The sequence below is a fragment of the Podarcis filfolensis genome (genome assembly GCF_964270895.1).
Source record: "Podarcis filfolensis genome assembly, chromosome: 5".
Taxonomy (NCBI): domain Eukaryota; kingdom Metazoa; phylum Chordata; class Lepidosauria; order Squamata; family Lacertidae; genus Podarcis; species Podarcis filfolensis.
Window position 1 is genome coordinate 37,311,303 of NC_139608.1, and position 17,749 is coordinate 37,329,051.

Consider the following 17,749-nt stretch of genomic DNA (forward strand, 5'->3'; position numbering starts at 1 on the left):
GCTATGTTCTTTCTTCTGCATCTAATTGTTCAAGAAAATGTTTAGCTACTGCATAATGTGATCCATAATGGAAGTTATATGAAATAACTAAAAAACGTTTATTCAAGGGTCTGCTTCTGAAAGTATAGCCATAATGCACTTCTTCCAGGGGTTTAATAGAATTTCCTCTGATGGAAATTGGATGGATAATAAATTCTCCTAACATGCATTTTAAAAAATGAAATGTATGTTACCTAGAAGGGTTCCCTACTCATTCAGCAGAGGCACAGCTGTAGAGTAAGCAGAAATAGGAAGAAGCTAGCAATTTTTAAGCTAGGCTCCTGGTTAGATTTCTTCCCATAATTTTCAATGTATTATTCGTTATACTAGTTTTGCTAAGATGCAAATCATGTCGCTGGGATCCAGAAATAATACACTGTAGTCTAGACTCAACTAACAGATACTGTCCATGACTTAACTGCACCACTGTCAATCCTATCAATGGTGTGGTGGCAAGTTCTATGCATCGAATAAGCAGATTATCACTGATGATATCAAAGTCATCCTTTTGTCAAACTTTTAACCATCTATAAAAGATCAAAACATAAGCATTATGCTCTGCTATTACAAATGCTTTAAGTAGTGGGAAGTAGAGTACTTAAGCATCGTAATCTACATAATAGTCAACAGAAATCAACAATAACACTCGTTTTGATATGCAGGTTTGCTTGCATTTTGTGTGTTTGTGAAAAACTATTCATAGTAAAATAAAGGCTGATTGTGAAAATATATTTTAATGACAAAAGGAAAGAAAGAATATAAAGCAAGTGCACTCTGCACTGCTTTTCTGTCCTATTACCTCTAGGTTATGTGCTCTCCATTCATAAATGCAGTATCGATGGAGCCAAGGAAGAAAGGAGTGTGATTGTGGAGGTAGAGAAGGCAAATCAGTAGCCCAGTTCAGTTCACAATTTAATCCTCTCTTATAGGTGTTTTGCAAAGGAGAAGGCTCCATTGAAAGAATGTTACACATCACTGCATGGTGTGTCATTGGACCTAACATGGATGCTCCAGGGACACCATCCCTGACTGCTGCATCACAATAGGAATGCCTATGTAGACATCTGTGATTTTTGTTATCTCGTGTTACACTGAAGGAACAAGGAACCTGTGACACTCCAGATGGACTCCAACTCCTATTAGCTCCCACCAGTGTGGTCCAACAACATATGGAGGGCCACAGGTTCCACACCCAACTGAGTTTACGAATGGATGGATTCCTATCTCTGGGGCACATACATGTTTCCTAAGCACCACTTTATGGAGCGTTTCTGCTCTGACTATTTTTCAGTTCAGTTCTCCCTACAAGTTTTATGGGGTAATTGCTATCCACGCTATCAAGGGCAGATGATTAAACTTGCCCTTTAGAAGCACTTTAGAATAAAGTCCTATTGACCTAGTCACATAAGACGAATGGTTGGCTTGATGTCTGAGGGGCAGAGAGACCCCACCAGTGCTGACTTGCATATACATAGTTAATTAAATAAGTGCAAATTTGAAGCCAGATGAGGCGAGCTGATAGAAAGCAAGGGGGAAAGACAAAGAGAGAAACAATAAAAATGTCAATTTAAGGTCTGCCATGTAGAATCTGCACAGCTCCTTAGTTGATCAATCTCCATTAATTTTCAGTAACCAGGTACTTGCACATTTGTTCCCACTTGTAGCATTGATCAATGTTTCTCCATCCCTGGGTGCTGTTTACATGTGCCTTTTTTTTCTTTCTTTTTTTGCATTGTGAACATACGCAACGCACGCTCACCAAAGCAGGCCTCTGCTTGCCATTCAATGGTGCTCTTTTTGTAGGAACTATAGAAACCATTTGAAGGCAAAGTGGTGATTATGGCCTTTGTTTTCCCCCATCTTGTTTCCCTGGAACCTTGGCTTGGCCATTCACTGTCAGCTTCTCCTCAGGTTGCTTCCTCCATTATCTCTTCCCCCGCCTCCCTTCAGAAGGTCAGTTAGAAATGAAGCTTCTATTATCTGCAATCTGCCACCAGCTCTAAGCTGGATCCCCTTCTATGCACTGAGGCCTAGTCAAGCATGAAGGAAAATAATTTTGCCCAATCTCTTTGCTCTAACGCACACCGTCCTTCTTGCTATCTTCCCCACAACTCCCCACCAATCTAAAGGGGGAAAGGCCCATTCCACAATGAAAGCACAACAAGATAAAAATCTGTTAGGTGCTGCTCTAAATGTGATTCCAGCTTTCAATACACCTCCTTTCAAATATCACCATAACCACTGTTTATCCTATTTCTGGGTGTGTGTGTTTTTAAGACTCAAACCTGTTAGTTGATGATTACCCATGTTCAATATAATTGCAATGGGTATAGGAAAGAGGACTTGATTAATTTCTCCCCATGCATTATGCATTGCTTTACTACTCCCCCTTTCTCTGAAGCTTTATTATGTATATTTCTTGAATATTGTCACCTGTCCTCTCATTTCAGGGAAAGCTTTCTCCAATAAGTATCCATTTTAAAAAAAAACTTGATCCTTAATCCGCTGTGAGCACATGAGGGCTTGTTTGTACCAGGAAATAAATGTTCAGAAGATGGGAGAACAAGTATCTATATATTATGAAATGAATATAGCGGTGGCAGCATTTTTTGAACTAGACCAAACTAAGTTGCATTGCTTGCACACTGGGGGAAAAAGCAGAAACAGAGCTTAGGAAGTTCATTTTTAAAAGGAAGTGGTTTCAATTTCAACATGTCCCCAAAAAAGGGATCTAATTCCAGTTCATGCTTTGTCCCTTTACAAAATGAGCTAGTTTGGTTCACCTTCCATTCCCAGTTCAAGTTAATCTAAATGAGCCTCAGCAGAAAACAAAAAAACCTGTCAGCATTCAGAATGTTACAATTTTCAGTGTTAAAGTATAAAACACACTGAAGAAAACATAAAAATCCACACAGCTGAATGTGAGGTGTTTGATTCATTTACTCCAACAATTATGATCTTTAAGCTTAAAGGCTTAAAGGCCCAAGAGGATAAAATGGGGGGAAATGAACTATAAATCATTAAAACTTCTACCCAAAATCAAACTTGATTCATCTTCAAGGCACCTGGCAATTATAGGAAGCATACCTCAGATATTTCTGAACTACTTCAGTGAATTTAGTTAAACCAAACAAGTTCACTCCAAGCACTGAACAGAAGTGACAAGAAGAATCGCTGTTTAAGTGAAGAGTTGTAATGCAATATGATACCCTTTGGGCTTTTAAACACTCCAGAATTAATACGGAACTACTGTTGACGGGCTGCTCAACAGTGAATGAACTATCTCAGAAGGTGGTGGACTCTCCTTCAATGGAGGTTTTTAAACAGAGTTGGGGTGGCCATCTTTAGCTGTAACTCCTGCATTGCAGGGAGCAGGACTAGATAACCCTCAAGATCCCTTCCAGCTCTACAGTTCTTTGATTCTATGGGATGAAATGCCAAAGCTGGAAGGCAAAAGCGGTGATCTACTCCGCACTCTTTCCAGCAGAGCTTCCAAACTGAAGAAGCAACTGAGTCTTCATTTTTAGAATGATACACTGTTTCATGACCTCTTTTAAACAGTTGTAGCACAACAAATATATATATATATGGGGGGAGCAGAGATGGAGCAAATAATTTTCTACATGGTTAAGTTGTGCCCCTCATGTTAAGATCTCAAGGGGGGGGCGAGGATAACAGCATATGTCAGGCATGTCCAAAATCCAGCATATGTATATGAACATGCCCAGAAGATACGCATAAAATCTGTATTGAATGAGTTGCATCTTCAGTATTCATTAACAGAATTAGAACAGATATCATTTAATCTGTGTAGGGTAAGATGCCACTGATTCTCGGGGGGGTTGAATTCTATTCTAAAGTGGTACCGATCAGTCTAATTGGCACTTTATTAATCACACATGACCATGCCTTCTCTGAAATATGTTGGCTAAGATCTATGCCCCATTTCTTTTTAAAAGCAAAGGGTGGATTATTTTGCTTATTTAGTCAGGCAGTTTCATACTGCCTAATCAGCCACGCCCTCTGCGTGGTTTACAATACAAATCAAGAAAATACAAATATGATCAACAGTACTAAAACAATTGATGTATACGAACAATGCCAGCATAAAATTCTCCAATAAAACAGCTTAAAACCATTAAGCAGCATTTTCAAAGCAAGACAAAATCATTCTGAGAACTAAATGCAGGAGAAGCCAACATGATGCCCTCCAGATGTTGAACTACAACTGCCATCATCTCTGACCACCCATATTGGCTGGGGATGATGGGATTTGGAGTCCAATAACATATGGAGGGCATCAACATGTTAGCTATCCCTAACTTAAAACCATGGAATTTAAGAAGCCCAGAAGAGGAGAAAAAAATCTTCACCTGGGCTGTTTTGCATTGGTGCCAGGGAGAACGTTCCATAACTGGTGGTGTGTGACCATAAAAAAGGCTCTCTTCTAAGTAACCAACCATCTCACCTCCTTACATGGGGGAACCTGGAGAACTGCTTCTGGTGGAGATCTCAAAATCCAGGAACGATTCAACAGGAGGATGTACACTTTACTAACACATACGGTAGTTTGTATTTTGATAATTATTGTGTATGTACTGCCTTTATTTTAGTCTGTAAACTGCAGGACGGCTACCTTCATGTGCCACTTGGCCACAAAGCTCACTGGATCACTTTGCGCCAGTTACTGTCTCTCAGCATTGCCTTCCTCACCGGGCTGTTGTAAGGAAAGAGTATGAGGGGGTCATGTGCACTGTCTGAACCACTCTGAGGAAGATCAGGATTAAAATGGAGTAAATAAAGTAAAATATTTAACCCCTAACTAAAGAAGGCTGGGGACACTTTGTCCATTGTGTTCTCCACACTATCTCTGCATAGGATACTTTATATATATTGTAATGTAAAAAGAGATGGTGTAATCAATGGTATCAAATAGTATGGGAAACAGTCTTATTAGAAAAACTAACCAAGAAACTGAAACTGACACGGGGACAAATAGAAGAAGACGCCTTCACCCTGGTATATTTAGCCTTTATCACATACACAACCCAACAAGACAACAACAAGAACTCGCCAACAGCGTATAAATCAATCTGGCTACCATGATCCAAAAACACACACCCACACACCCCACTCACACATAAAAACAAATTTCACTACAGTCAATCAAAGACAACCAGCCACACCCTAGGCCACCCCAACCACACTCACCACCAAAGAAAAATGACAAACAAATAGTAAAGAGAACCCACACAAGTGACGCTGACACAAAACCCCACACATACACTAAGTAGAAGAATAGAAGCATTGCCACCCAACCCCAACCCCACTCAACATTCCCCCCTCCACCTCGTTGCCCTGTTTCTTCCTAAACTAGCATTGTGTGTAACACTAACGTCTCACAACAAATGACATTGAACTGTAGAAAACGCAACTTGAAAAAAGAGACAATGCACGTATTTTTGTAAACTAAGAAATATTTAATAAAAAATATACACTGGGAAAAATAAAAAAGAGATGATGTACGTGCTTCTTAAAAGAAGGTATGATGGTGGTGGTGGTGATGTGAGGTAGTGGGCAGAGAGAAAGTTGTTATTGTTGTTGTTACTCCCATCAACTTATATACAGTGGTACCTTGGGTTACATACGCTTCAGGTTACAGACTCCGCTAACCCAGAAATAGTGCTTCAAGTTAAGAAATTTGCTTCAGGATGAGAACAAAAATCGTGCTGCAGAGGCACAGCAGCAGCAGGAGGCCCCATTAGCTAAAATGGTGCTTCAGGTTAAGAACAGTTTCAGGTTAAGAACAGACCTCCGGAACAAATTAAGTACTTAACCCGAGGTACCACTGTACCACTTAACTTCATGGTCTCTAAGTTGGACTTGGACCAGTGAGTCCTGGGTTCAGATTCCTGCTCACCTATGGAGTTCATAGTATTTTCCTGGGCAAAGCACCATCTCTTAGCCTGCAGCTCTCTTCTAACACCGCAGTCCTTACGCCAGCCCATTTATTGCCAAGTGTTCAAGGGAGCCTGTTGACCTTGCATCACAGCCAGGTATTATTTAAGCTCTTCTGAAGGAGGAGAGCTCTATAAAGCTAGAAGGAGATTATAATATTCCAGAGGGAGTTTCTGTGCATAAAATGAAAATAAACCTAACAGAAGGATTACAAAACCAAACATGGAACATTACATGAAGCAATAATTACCTCCTATTATTTCTCCGCACTCACCAAAACAGCTATTTAGGCAAACAAAGGAGCAAAGAAAGGAAGAAACCAGCATTGAAAGTTGTTTTATCTCAATTAATCCAGGCTTCTTTGATAAGTCTGTAATAGGATCAAAAATTTGGCATCAAAAAAGGGCAGAATGTCTGTGGAAAAACCTTTTTGCATAAAGGGTTTGGGTGTTTTGCTTTTTTGCATAGGTCTCCAAGATGATGGCTTGGCTACCTATCAAGTGATATCCTAACTTGGTTGCAAATATGGGGGGGGGGGGAGCGAAGAAGAAGAAGAAGAAGAAGAAGAAGAAGAAGAAGAAGAAGAAGAAGATGGTGATACAGTGCTTTTTGCAGAGAGCTAACTTAATGGATATTCAAAATACTCATGGTGTTATGGCTACAAAATTTGGACACACAAGCCTTTTTGCAGGTCTGAGGGCACAGACTGACTGCTTACTGCCATTTAAGCCATTCCAGGAGCCATTTTCGGCTAAAAAGCAGAGTGCAAATACTAAAGAAATAAATAAACATTATCAAAAGAAAGAAATATTAGTGGGAGTATCTTTCATATGAACCTTTCTGAGCATTGAGGTCTGCAGCCATTGGTGTGGCTTGCTCACAATTATTTCTTTTTTACAATGGGGTGGTGGCACCTCACTCTGCCTCACTCTGCCTCATCTTAGGGCCGGCCTGGTAAAGGCCGAGGGACTGCCATTTGTTAAGGGTGCTGAGAGTTGTTAGGAGACCCATATTGTCCTCACAGTTACAATCTGCAGAGATCACAGAGAAAAGGGGTGGATTGTTAAACTGAGCATTAGGGGTATAGGGGTCTTTGGGTCTTCTAACAACTCCCAGCTCCTAACAACTCAAGCACTGTGAACCTGGCTGTTAGAAAATTGGCAACCAGTGCATCTCGCTCAGCTGTGGAGTAACATGCTGCCAATAATCTGCACCTGTGAGCTGAGCTGTCTGGCTGCTGTGTGTTGCAATAGTTGAAGCTTCCACACCAGACACAAGGGCAGCCCCATATAAAGCACATTACAGTACTAAAATATTGAGGTTATGGGCCACAGTGGTCAGGCTGCTGCTGTCCAGTAACAGTCACAGCTTGCATACCAGCCAGAGGTGGTAAAAAAAAATACTCCTGGCCACAGTGGTCACTTGGGCCTCTACTGACATAGATGGAGCTAGGAGCACCCCCATATTGCTTGCATGCTCCTTCATTCTGGGATTGAATCAGGAGCTGGGATGGCTTTTGTAATTCTGGGACTGTCTCTGGAAAACTGGGACACTTGGAAGGCCTGTATAGAGGAGGGGGTGGCAGGCAGGCACATTTGCCCTGGGCCTCGGAGGGCTAAGCCAGCCAGGGGACCTTGCCTGGAACTGGCTGCTTTTTTGTTTGAGTTTATAACTTTACTGGGTGCCAAATGCAGAGGCAGGAAGGGTCATGACCAGCCCATGTGACCCTGCAGACTCCCTCACATGTATGGGGAGGGTCATCTGAATCCTCTGTTGTACTGCAGAGTGTTTTCTGCAGTATTTGCTTCTGTACAGTGTACACTAATCAAGTGTCCCTGTTGCTCTCAATATAGCACAGTAACTGTAGTGCAGTAGTGTTATTGTATGTTTATAGCTGGCGGGTGGTTGAACCTCTCTTTCTTTTTCCAGTAGCTGGCTGAGTTGTTCCCAAGAATGTATTCCCTGTGGAGATCTCACAGTTATATGCCAGCGACTCTTCCTATTCTTAGCAATAATATGAATTGAAATGAAATATCGGCAGCCCATCTTATCCGGCATATCTGTATTTCAGATCTGTATTTTTGAAAAGAATATTGAAAAACATAATACCAAGCCTTCGGTAACCTGCTCCACTTTATTATACAGACCGCACGAGTTTTCCATTTTTTATTGAATTGGCCACTCAGTCATACTAAACATGGCAGGAAAATAAAGAAAATAAAATGAACCAATAAATAAAGTCAGAGTGCCCAGGGCTTTCGTACACTGAAGCTCAGTGGAGTGATCTTCAAAGTTTATCAGAGAGCAGATTAAAATAACACTGTGCAATGAGACAGAAAATAAGATGTTAAAGCAAGCACACTATGGACATTCAGAGCAAAGCCCAGCCTGTCCTCGTGCGAGGAGACTAGGGTCCACCCAACAGCACACCTTTTCCCTAAGAGAGTAATAGCCTATCTACAAGTGATTTGTTATGTTCCCCTAAATGGTCAGCTGGGTCCTGTGGCCAGGTATAAATACAAACTAAATAATGAAATCACCTCAGAGAGGTAGATGAGTCTGTTGCCTTCAGCTCTCACCAGAAGGCTGTTTAGTATGTTGCAAAAGTGGAAGAGTTTAGCTTGCCGTGACATCTTATTTTCTGTTCTACTGCACAGTGTTATTTTAACAAGGACACTGTGCTCTCTGATAAACCTAAAGGGACCTAATACTTACTAATATCTTGCATTTAAATGTGTGGGTGGGTTGAAGAGAAGCAGAGAGGGTAAGGTGCAGCTGCTTATTACTAAACTAACTTTGACTCCTAAGGACTTTGATTTGCAGTTTGTGCTGTTCTTCGACGTTTAAGAACCAGGGACAGCTCCAGGATTAGGGAATGGAAAGGGAGAAAGAGAAAGCCTTGGCAAAGGCCATTCTGTGTGTCCCTCCTGTACCGTTGGTTCATGGGGGTTCGACCAGGAGGGACTTACTTTGTCAAGACTGTTGAGCATGCTACCTGACACCAAGTGACTTCCGCTGCCATCTTTGTTTCCCACATGAATCAATTCCAATTCCAATTCCAATTAAACTTTTTATTGCACTAGCCATAGGCTATGGCATCATTCAGAAGGAGAATAAAAGAAAAAAAAGAAACCAACAATAACCATAAAAATTATCTGGCACAAACATACAATAAAACCACGGTAAAGGTAAAGCTAAAGGGACCCCTGACATTTAGGTCCAGTCGTGGCCAACTCTGGGGTTGCAGCGCTCATCTCACTTTATTGGCTGAGGGAGCCGGCGTACAGCTTCCGGGTCATGTGGCCAGCATGACTAAGCCGCTTCTGGCAAACCAGAGCAGCGCACGGAAACGCCATTTACCTTCCCGCCGGAGCGGTACCTATTTATCTACTTGCACTTTGACGTGCTTTCAAACTGCTAGGTGGGCAGGAGCAGGGACCGAGTAACAGGAGCAGGGATTCGAACCGCCTACCTTCTGATTGGCAAGTCCTAGGCTCTGTGTTTTAACCCACAGTGCCACCCGCGTCCCTCAAAACCATGGTCACAGCTACTAAAATTATTTGTTGCATTAAATAGAATAGCAGAAGATTCTCAGGTAAGATGTGCCAAATTAAATATCCAAATCCCCTTTGCAGTTGACCACTATTTTGTCTAGTTCCTTCCTCCTTATCTTCTTAGCTGCCAGCGCATAGAGTGCTACTTTATAAGTAACAAAGTCGTCGGTGTCACTCAGCAGCCATTTCACCCTTTCCACCCTATTCAAATGTGTTCCATTCATAAACAGGGGTTTTATAAATCAGTCTCTTGGGTCTATATATAACGGGCACTGCAATAAATAATGGCACAGGTCCTCGACACAGGGTTGTCCCCACAGACAGTGTCTCTCTTCGTAATATACTTTGCTGTACCGTCCATCCAACACCACCAAGGGCATCGACTGGAGTCGTAGTTCTGTAAAAGCGATTCTTAGTACAACAAGTGGGAGCTTTGTCAGGTATCTGGCTCGGGCATACTCCGTTTTGATAAGTGGGAACCATGGTGAGTTCTTGGTAGAAGCAATCATGGTTAGATCCCTTTCTGCATCAGACCTAAAGAGACAGTCTCTTAAGTGCCTCTTATCCACCTTCATGGTCACCTGAAGATCTTGTAATTGCCATGAATCAATGAGTTATTCCAGAACACTGACTAAAAATGGCTACCATCACAAAACCATAGTAGACCTCATTGGTGACCACCATGTTTTTTTGTGGCAGCAGTCATTTTACTTACCTATTGATTGATTTAGCCACAATGTCTACAGAACAACTTGACTTGCAGTGCATTGGGGAGCAATGAAGGTTTTGGTCAGAAACTGCTTGGTGCCAGAGTACTGTAAAAAATGTATTTTGGTTTTTTTTAAAGATCCCAATCCAAAAGATCATTTGTGGCTTATAGGCGAGACAGAGCCTGTAGAAGAGTGGGCAAGCATAGGGTTGCTCTTAAAAGTGATGGCTGGCATATGTGGCCAAGGGCCAGTCGGGGAGCAGATTCTATATTGTATTTGTTTTGGCCTTTAGATCAGGCATATCCAACATGGTGCCCTCTATATGGTGTTGGGCTACATCTCCCATCAACTCTGACCATTGGACATGCTGGCTGGGGCTGGTGGGAACTGAATTCCAACAGCATCTGAAGGGCACCAGATTTGCTACCCCTATCTTAAGCAATAACTGGTAAGATCTAATGGATAGCCTGAGTGAAGAAAAAGAAGGGGGGGAAGCACCCACCCTCTTTCATAATATTTTTATTTAATTTCATGGTACAGGAGATAAATTTGAGAAAACAATTATTACAACAGTAAACAACAAATAACTTGTCCTGATAAAATTGCAGACTATTATCATGCCATGGACCTCTTTCATGATGCTTGGATTTCTGTCATGTGAAGCAAAGGTGTGTCGTTCACTGGGTCATACAGAGATGTGACAAGAAGATTTCACACCAGTCTACCGTCATCTCATCCTGCAGTTCTGTCTGACCACACATTCTGCCAAGAATGTTTGCTTCCCATTTTCCAGCTCATTCTGGAATAACTTCCATTTTCCACTTTGAAATGCTTATGCAAAGGAGTATGTTGAAATGTTGGTGGTAATTTGGAAGCTGAATGCAACAGTTTGGCATGTCAAAATGCAAGAGGGTTTGTCTGTCAGTAAAAATACCTTCAACCCTCTGTTGTGGATGGTTTACAAAGGACAGGTAGATTATCAGAAGCATAACTGAGGGGGTCTATGCTGTGTCACATGGTTTCACTCTGTGCCTCTGTAAGATGAATCTATCTGTAGGAGAAAGGAAGGAGTAGGTCTCCCCAGGTTCACTCCAATACAGCATGCCTGTGGAACTTCTTCACCCATCACCTTAGTGAGGAATACGGGATGCTATTGCATTTATTATAATAACCCTACAGGAAACATGTTTGTGTGTTTTTCCCTCAAAAGCTAAATGCTAGCCAGTCACAGACTGATAGTATATGGCAATCTCTTTAAGTGTCCATCAAAGAAAAAAAATTAATATTAATGACAAATCAAATAGCATCAGTGAGAATCACTCTGGTGTGACAAGCTCAATTTCTAGCCTATGGTGTCTTCCAGTTCAACATATTAAAATTGGGCTGACCTTCCTAACCCTATCTGTGAGATCTGCCTGGTGGGATGAATAATAGAAAAGCATTAGGGTCACCCAGATTTTAGGGGTCACCAATCCAGTGTGACTAGCAGCTTTTAAGAGGGGCATTGGTTCCTGTATGCACTGTGCAGACTCACTGGATCCCATCACAAATCTTGAGCTATTTCTAAACCTCAATTTCCCCAAAGGATAACCCAAAGGATAGCCAAGGTGCAGGCCTTCTTTGACTTGTCCAAGGAGAACTGCCCTATTTCCCTCTCCCATGACCAGTCCTTCACATGATCAAAAATCCCATGGTGATTTTACGGTATTGTGATACACACACACCAAGTTACACAACACCTTTGAGCAAGACAAAATGCTGGCTTTCCCTATCACAAATTCCTGGGTGATAAGATGATTCTGTGTGACACTTTTCTCACTCATTCCTAATTCCCTAATCATATGATTCTTAATGGCACCCAGTTAATAATAATAATAATAATAATAATAATAATAATAATAATAATAATTTACTTTGGAGAAGTCACATAGAGCATCTCTGTAACAGCTTCAGGGTAGCTAATTTATGGATGACAGCCATAATTTTCCATTAACATCACAATCCTGTTCACTTTTATTCAGGAGCAGAGCTGTCTTTCCCATTGGGTTTACTGGCGTGTTGCGCCAGGGCGCCAACCTCTCAGGGGCACCCCAGTGAGTGGGGGAGCTGCACTGCTTTGCCAGCCCCCTCCCCTTTCCCTCCTGCATGCCCGCCAGCTGCGCCAACCATATGGCTGGCAGGCGTGCAGCTTGCCTCCCAAGCCTCTGCGGGAGGAGAGCAATCTCCGCAGAGGCTTAGGAAAAGGTTGACAACTCTGGGAAATGGGGGTGGAGTGCCGTATGGATCTTTGCACCACGGCACCGGATATGCTTAAGACGGCCCTGTTTGGGAAGAAAACCCTTTTTATATAGTGGGGTTTACTCCATATTACCTGTGCATAGGATTGCAGACTTAGGAAGCTACCAGGAAATGACCTTGATCATTTTTGGGCCATGGACTACATACTAGAGGAGTCACCAATGCTTACCAATTCTCTAATGACTAGTGAACCAGTTTGCAAACACAGTATCTTAAAGGTTATAGTCCCTTGCTGCTTTGAGTATAAAAATTATTGAACATAATTTTTCTGTGGCTTTTCTACGTGATTCACATCTGAAGTCTATTCCTTTGAATAAAATCTTCTCAGGGTTCCCTTATCCCTTATTTGAAGCTCCATTTCAAAGCAACAAGAGTTTTGCTGGCGTCCATATCTAGTGGGATGAAAAGCAGTTCAAAGTCATTTCCCCGTCTTTCCTCCGCCACCCCCCTTACGCAACTGGCAGAATCATGTATCATAATAGCACAGCACTAGATTTAAACTGGCCTCTGAGCTGTAGCAAAGTCAGGGCACAATCCACCCAACGTTAAGCACTTTTCAGTTTCATGGGTTTCCGTGGGACTTAAAAGCTCTTCAACTTTGGCTCTGTATTTCTTGTTGTAGGCAAAGCCCTAGGCTGTGGCACTTATTTTATTGAGAGCATGTACTGCTAGTGAAAGGCAGCAGTATCTTCATTATGGTAACTGCTGAGGGACCTTACAGAGCATGTTAGGCAAGGAATCCAAATTGCTATTGTGTGTTAAACAGGTAACGTATGTTCCCCTTGTTGCAAATAATGGTCTAAAATGTGGTTATATTCCTGTTTTGAGCAGCTGAAAGGCCTAGATACCCATGTTTCAATGCTTTAGTAAATCTTATGTTCTGTTTTTAAATATAGTTATCAGGATGCATTGTTTCTTCCTATAACTAATGCATTCTTTGTTTCATTAGATGGAGCAACACTTTGTTACTCCATCCTACATTGTACCTCAAACATATGTACATACCCACTGAGTTCAGACCCTCCAAGTGCCCCTATTTTCCAGGGACAGTCCCAGATTTACGGAAGCAGTTTTGGTTTCTGATTTGATCCCAGAATGGCCCACTTTTCCTTAGGACATCCTTATTTTCATCAGAGAAATATTGAAGTGTATGCAGTTATGTGCCCCCCTGAGTCAAGGAGATAAGTAACTATAAAACCTTTAGAAGACATCTGGAGGCAGCCCTGTATAGGGAAGTTTTTTAATGTTTAATGTTTTATTACGTTTTTATATATGTTGGAAGCCACCCAGAGTGGCTGGGGAAACCTGGTCAAATGGGTTGAATAATAATAATAATCATCATCATCATCATCATCATTATAATCATAATCATAATCATAATAATAGAAGAAGAACAGGACTCCCAGTTTTCATTGGAGAAATGTTGGAGGGTATGTGAGTCTGTTGCATGCATTTGATGAAGCAGCGTATTGCCGAAGAAAGCTCAACCCACAGTAATCTTTATTTGTCTATTTCAGGGCATGTTTTCTCCAGACCTGGCATTAGCTCCCAACATACTGGGGTGTTTGATACTGGCCCACACACCCTGGCAAGGCCCTACAAGATTCAGGCTATGACTGGCCAACCAGTCTCTGTTATGACATATGCCCCCTGGCTTCTGTCACTGCTCAGTCTCATGAGCAAGTCTCATGAGCAAGCCAGCTTTCCTAGCAGTAGGACTCTGATGGACCAGGAGCTGCTCAGTGCCTCAGTTACCCAGGTGACACTCTAGTCCCTGTCAAGGGACAGGGAAGGGCTGGCCGTCACCCCACTCCTTCACACTCACCAGTGACAGGGCTCCTCAGCCCATTGTAGCCCTAGCACCACCACACCAGGGTAAGTCTGTTTGTACATGTGGGGAGAGGGAGGCTGGTGATTGTAGTAGTGTCATCACCAATGGGAGACCTAAATGGTTGGTGGGGGGGGCTATAGGGTCAGCCTGATTAGGAGCCTTTTCTCACCCTCTCCTCCTCACCCCATCCACTGACTGAAGATATAGCAAGACTCAGTCAGACCAAAATCTGACTATCTAGACTAGTATCCCCAAGTAAATGCCTCCAGGCACCCCACAAACACCGACATCATCAAGCCACAATGGGCAACCTTACAGATCAGGGCCAATTCAGTGAGTCTGGTGCCCTCATTGTGGATTTACCTCCCAAAAACAGTTTGTAAGGCCCATTCTGTCTTGAGTGTCAGGAAAAAAATGGTGAAACATCAGTGTCAGGGAACTGCCATCGGAGCCAAGAGTGGAGGTAAGGCTCCCCAACGATGCAGGAGAAGGGACCAGCAGGGAGAGAGAGAACACTTCCTTTGGGGAAGGAAATCGGCGTGACACCAGGAAGAAAGAGGAGCAGGGAAGGACTTCGGAGACATGGCTCCAAGACTCTTCCACAGAGGCCAGCGGGGAGAGCCCAGGACCTCCGCTGGCCACGCCCACTCTGCGCAGAAGACTTCCATGCAGGGAAGCTAGGCGGAGACTTGACGTCAAGCAGCTTTTATGTTGGAAGAAGTTCAGGAAACACCCACTGACGGATTCTGCCAGTGACTGACACAGCCACGGAGAAAGGGCTGTCCAGCCAGGGAAAGGTTTAGCCAGACAACATTGCCTAGAGCAGCAGCCCCCTTACGCACGAGCAACCCCAATTCCCTTTACAATCAGCATCATGGTTGTTGTTGTATATTGGCAATAACCAAGCCCTTCAGCTGTAGTTTTGACCTCAATTGTAACTTTGCTTGTTTTTTTAAGCTATTCATCTTTGTTGATCAATGTCACTCTGTGTTCCCTTTTTAGTGTTTTGTGCCGTTTAATAATAATCGAAGGAAATAATGACAACAGTTTTTAATGACTTCAGGCTCTCCAGAGAAGGGTTTTGTTCAGCCATGTAACAGGGTTAAAGTTTCCAAATTAAACAAATAAATACAGCTTTTCAAGTCTGACGATTTGCTCTTAATGCAGGACTTCTGGGGCTCACAATGAACAACAGGGCTCAAAGAAGACGTGTTTGAGAGTTAAGGTCAGCGCAGTACTCAACTCAGTGATAGATGTGGCAGGGTTTTGTTTTGTTTTTTCCCTTCTGGACTTCCACAATTCCTTATTAACACTGGTATGTTCCTGCCAGATTTCACCACCAGCTCCCATATTTACAAAGAGGACACAAGTAAAATGCGTACAGTTCTATACATCTCTTTGTGTGGGGAACAGGAACTCATTTAAAAATTATGATTTCACTATATGATTGGGATCTGCAAGAAAATGTTGTAGCATGGAATGATGGTGTTCAGTGTTCCTGCCAGCTAGACAACCATGTCCTTTTCCAGGATACACCATTCCATTCTCCCCAACTCATCCCAACCCATTCCAGGAGTCATTCAGTATTCATGGAACAGAGGGACCATCAGAAATAGAGGGAATGTTTGTGTTCCCTGGATTTTAGCAATGTTACAAAGCTGTGATTGAGCTAATCTTCTCCCTGTATTCCTGTACACCCAGTGAATGAGCTAATCTTCTATTCTGTTTCTGCACACCTTGCACTGGAGGTAAACTGAAACCTGTAAAGCAAGAGCCAGGATGCAGCATGTCATCCATTTTAGCACAATCTGGGCTGGGCTGAAAGTGAAAAAGCTCTTGTGATGTCATGATTACATTTGCCAGCCTTTCATGCCCCTCAGGAAGAAGGCAAAAGCATTGAGGCTGGAACCAGCCCAAATTAACATGGGTATCTTGAGATGAACTAAAAGCCCCTCATCTTTCAATTACAAGGGGCTGTTTATCCTCACTGAATGAAGCAAATAGGATGCAGGTACACTTAGGGCAATGGGTAGCGCAAGCACATACATCCTTAGGACAATGGACCTCCTTGGCAACAAAGGGGAAGCAGTTGCTAGGGGCACTAAAACCTTACAAGTTGATCTCCACTTTCTCTCTTCTCTGTAGTGGTCTCCTCCCAGAGAGTGTCCCTCCTGAGCAACAGTGCATGAGCTACGACTCGCCCCCCCCCAACCCACTGCAAACAGAAGAAACAGAAGACAGATAATGCTCGATAAACCACTAGGAGGGAGTGAGGAGGGAACTTAATGTGAAACGGCCTCCCAAGAGCTGCTTTCCCTGCGTAGGGAAGCACCAGGTGGATTAACCTTTCGTATATGCAGAAATAAGGGATGAATAATTGAGCAGCTCTTCAGAAGCGTCAAGTCCCCCATGCCACCATCCTGTATCATCCCAGTGCATGCAGCTCAGTTTATGAAACCCCTTCAGCGACACCTTTTCATTGGAGCGCATGCAGGGTGGGGAAGGAGTAGGGCAAGCACTGCTCCCTTGACCTGTCGTACCTATCAATATGCACGACCCGATACTTCGGTTTCACATTGCCATTTTTTTTAAAACAGACCAGCGCTCTGGGTTAGGCGTGCCACAGCTCATTTCACTGCAGCCAGCTATAGAACTGTGGGATTTTTGAACACTCAGCTTTCCTGTAGCTGAGCAATCACATCAAAACCGAGGTAGGGAACTTTTTTTATCCCAACCCAAGGTCCACTTTCTCTCGTAGAGAACATCCCAGGAGCCACATGTCTGTGCTAAAAAAAAAGGTGGCAAAACTGAATGGAGTAATAGATGTGATTCTTACAGTATAAACTTACATGTTTGTGCACAGCCCTCTCTCCATCTAGGCATGCTAGAGGCATCATCACAGTTCAAGAACACATCTGAGAGGCCTGGCAAAAGCACTCAATAATGGTGTGTAGCAGAGTTGTCCTGGAAAGGGGCATGGCCTAGCAAGAGTTCTGGGGGCCACAGAGAGACTTGGAGGGCCACATTTAACCACTAGACCCGAGGTTCCCCACCCCTGCATTATGTCATGTGAGGTCTGTATTTGGTATCTTAGAGATCTGCTGGTTTAATCACCGCATGATCTTTCATAGGTAACAGGCTCCTTCATCAAGCCACCTTGGAGTGACATAAATACTCATGCATGGATGTTTATGGAAGTATATCTTTATTTATCAAGGTGAAATAAAGAAGATACAGTGGTACCTCGGGTTAAGTACTTAATTCGTTCCGGAGTTCCGTACTTAACCTGAAACTGTTCTTAACCTGAAGCACCACTTTAGCTAATGGGGCCTCCTGCTGCTGCCGCGCCGCCGGAGCAC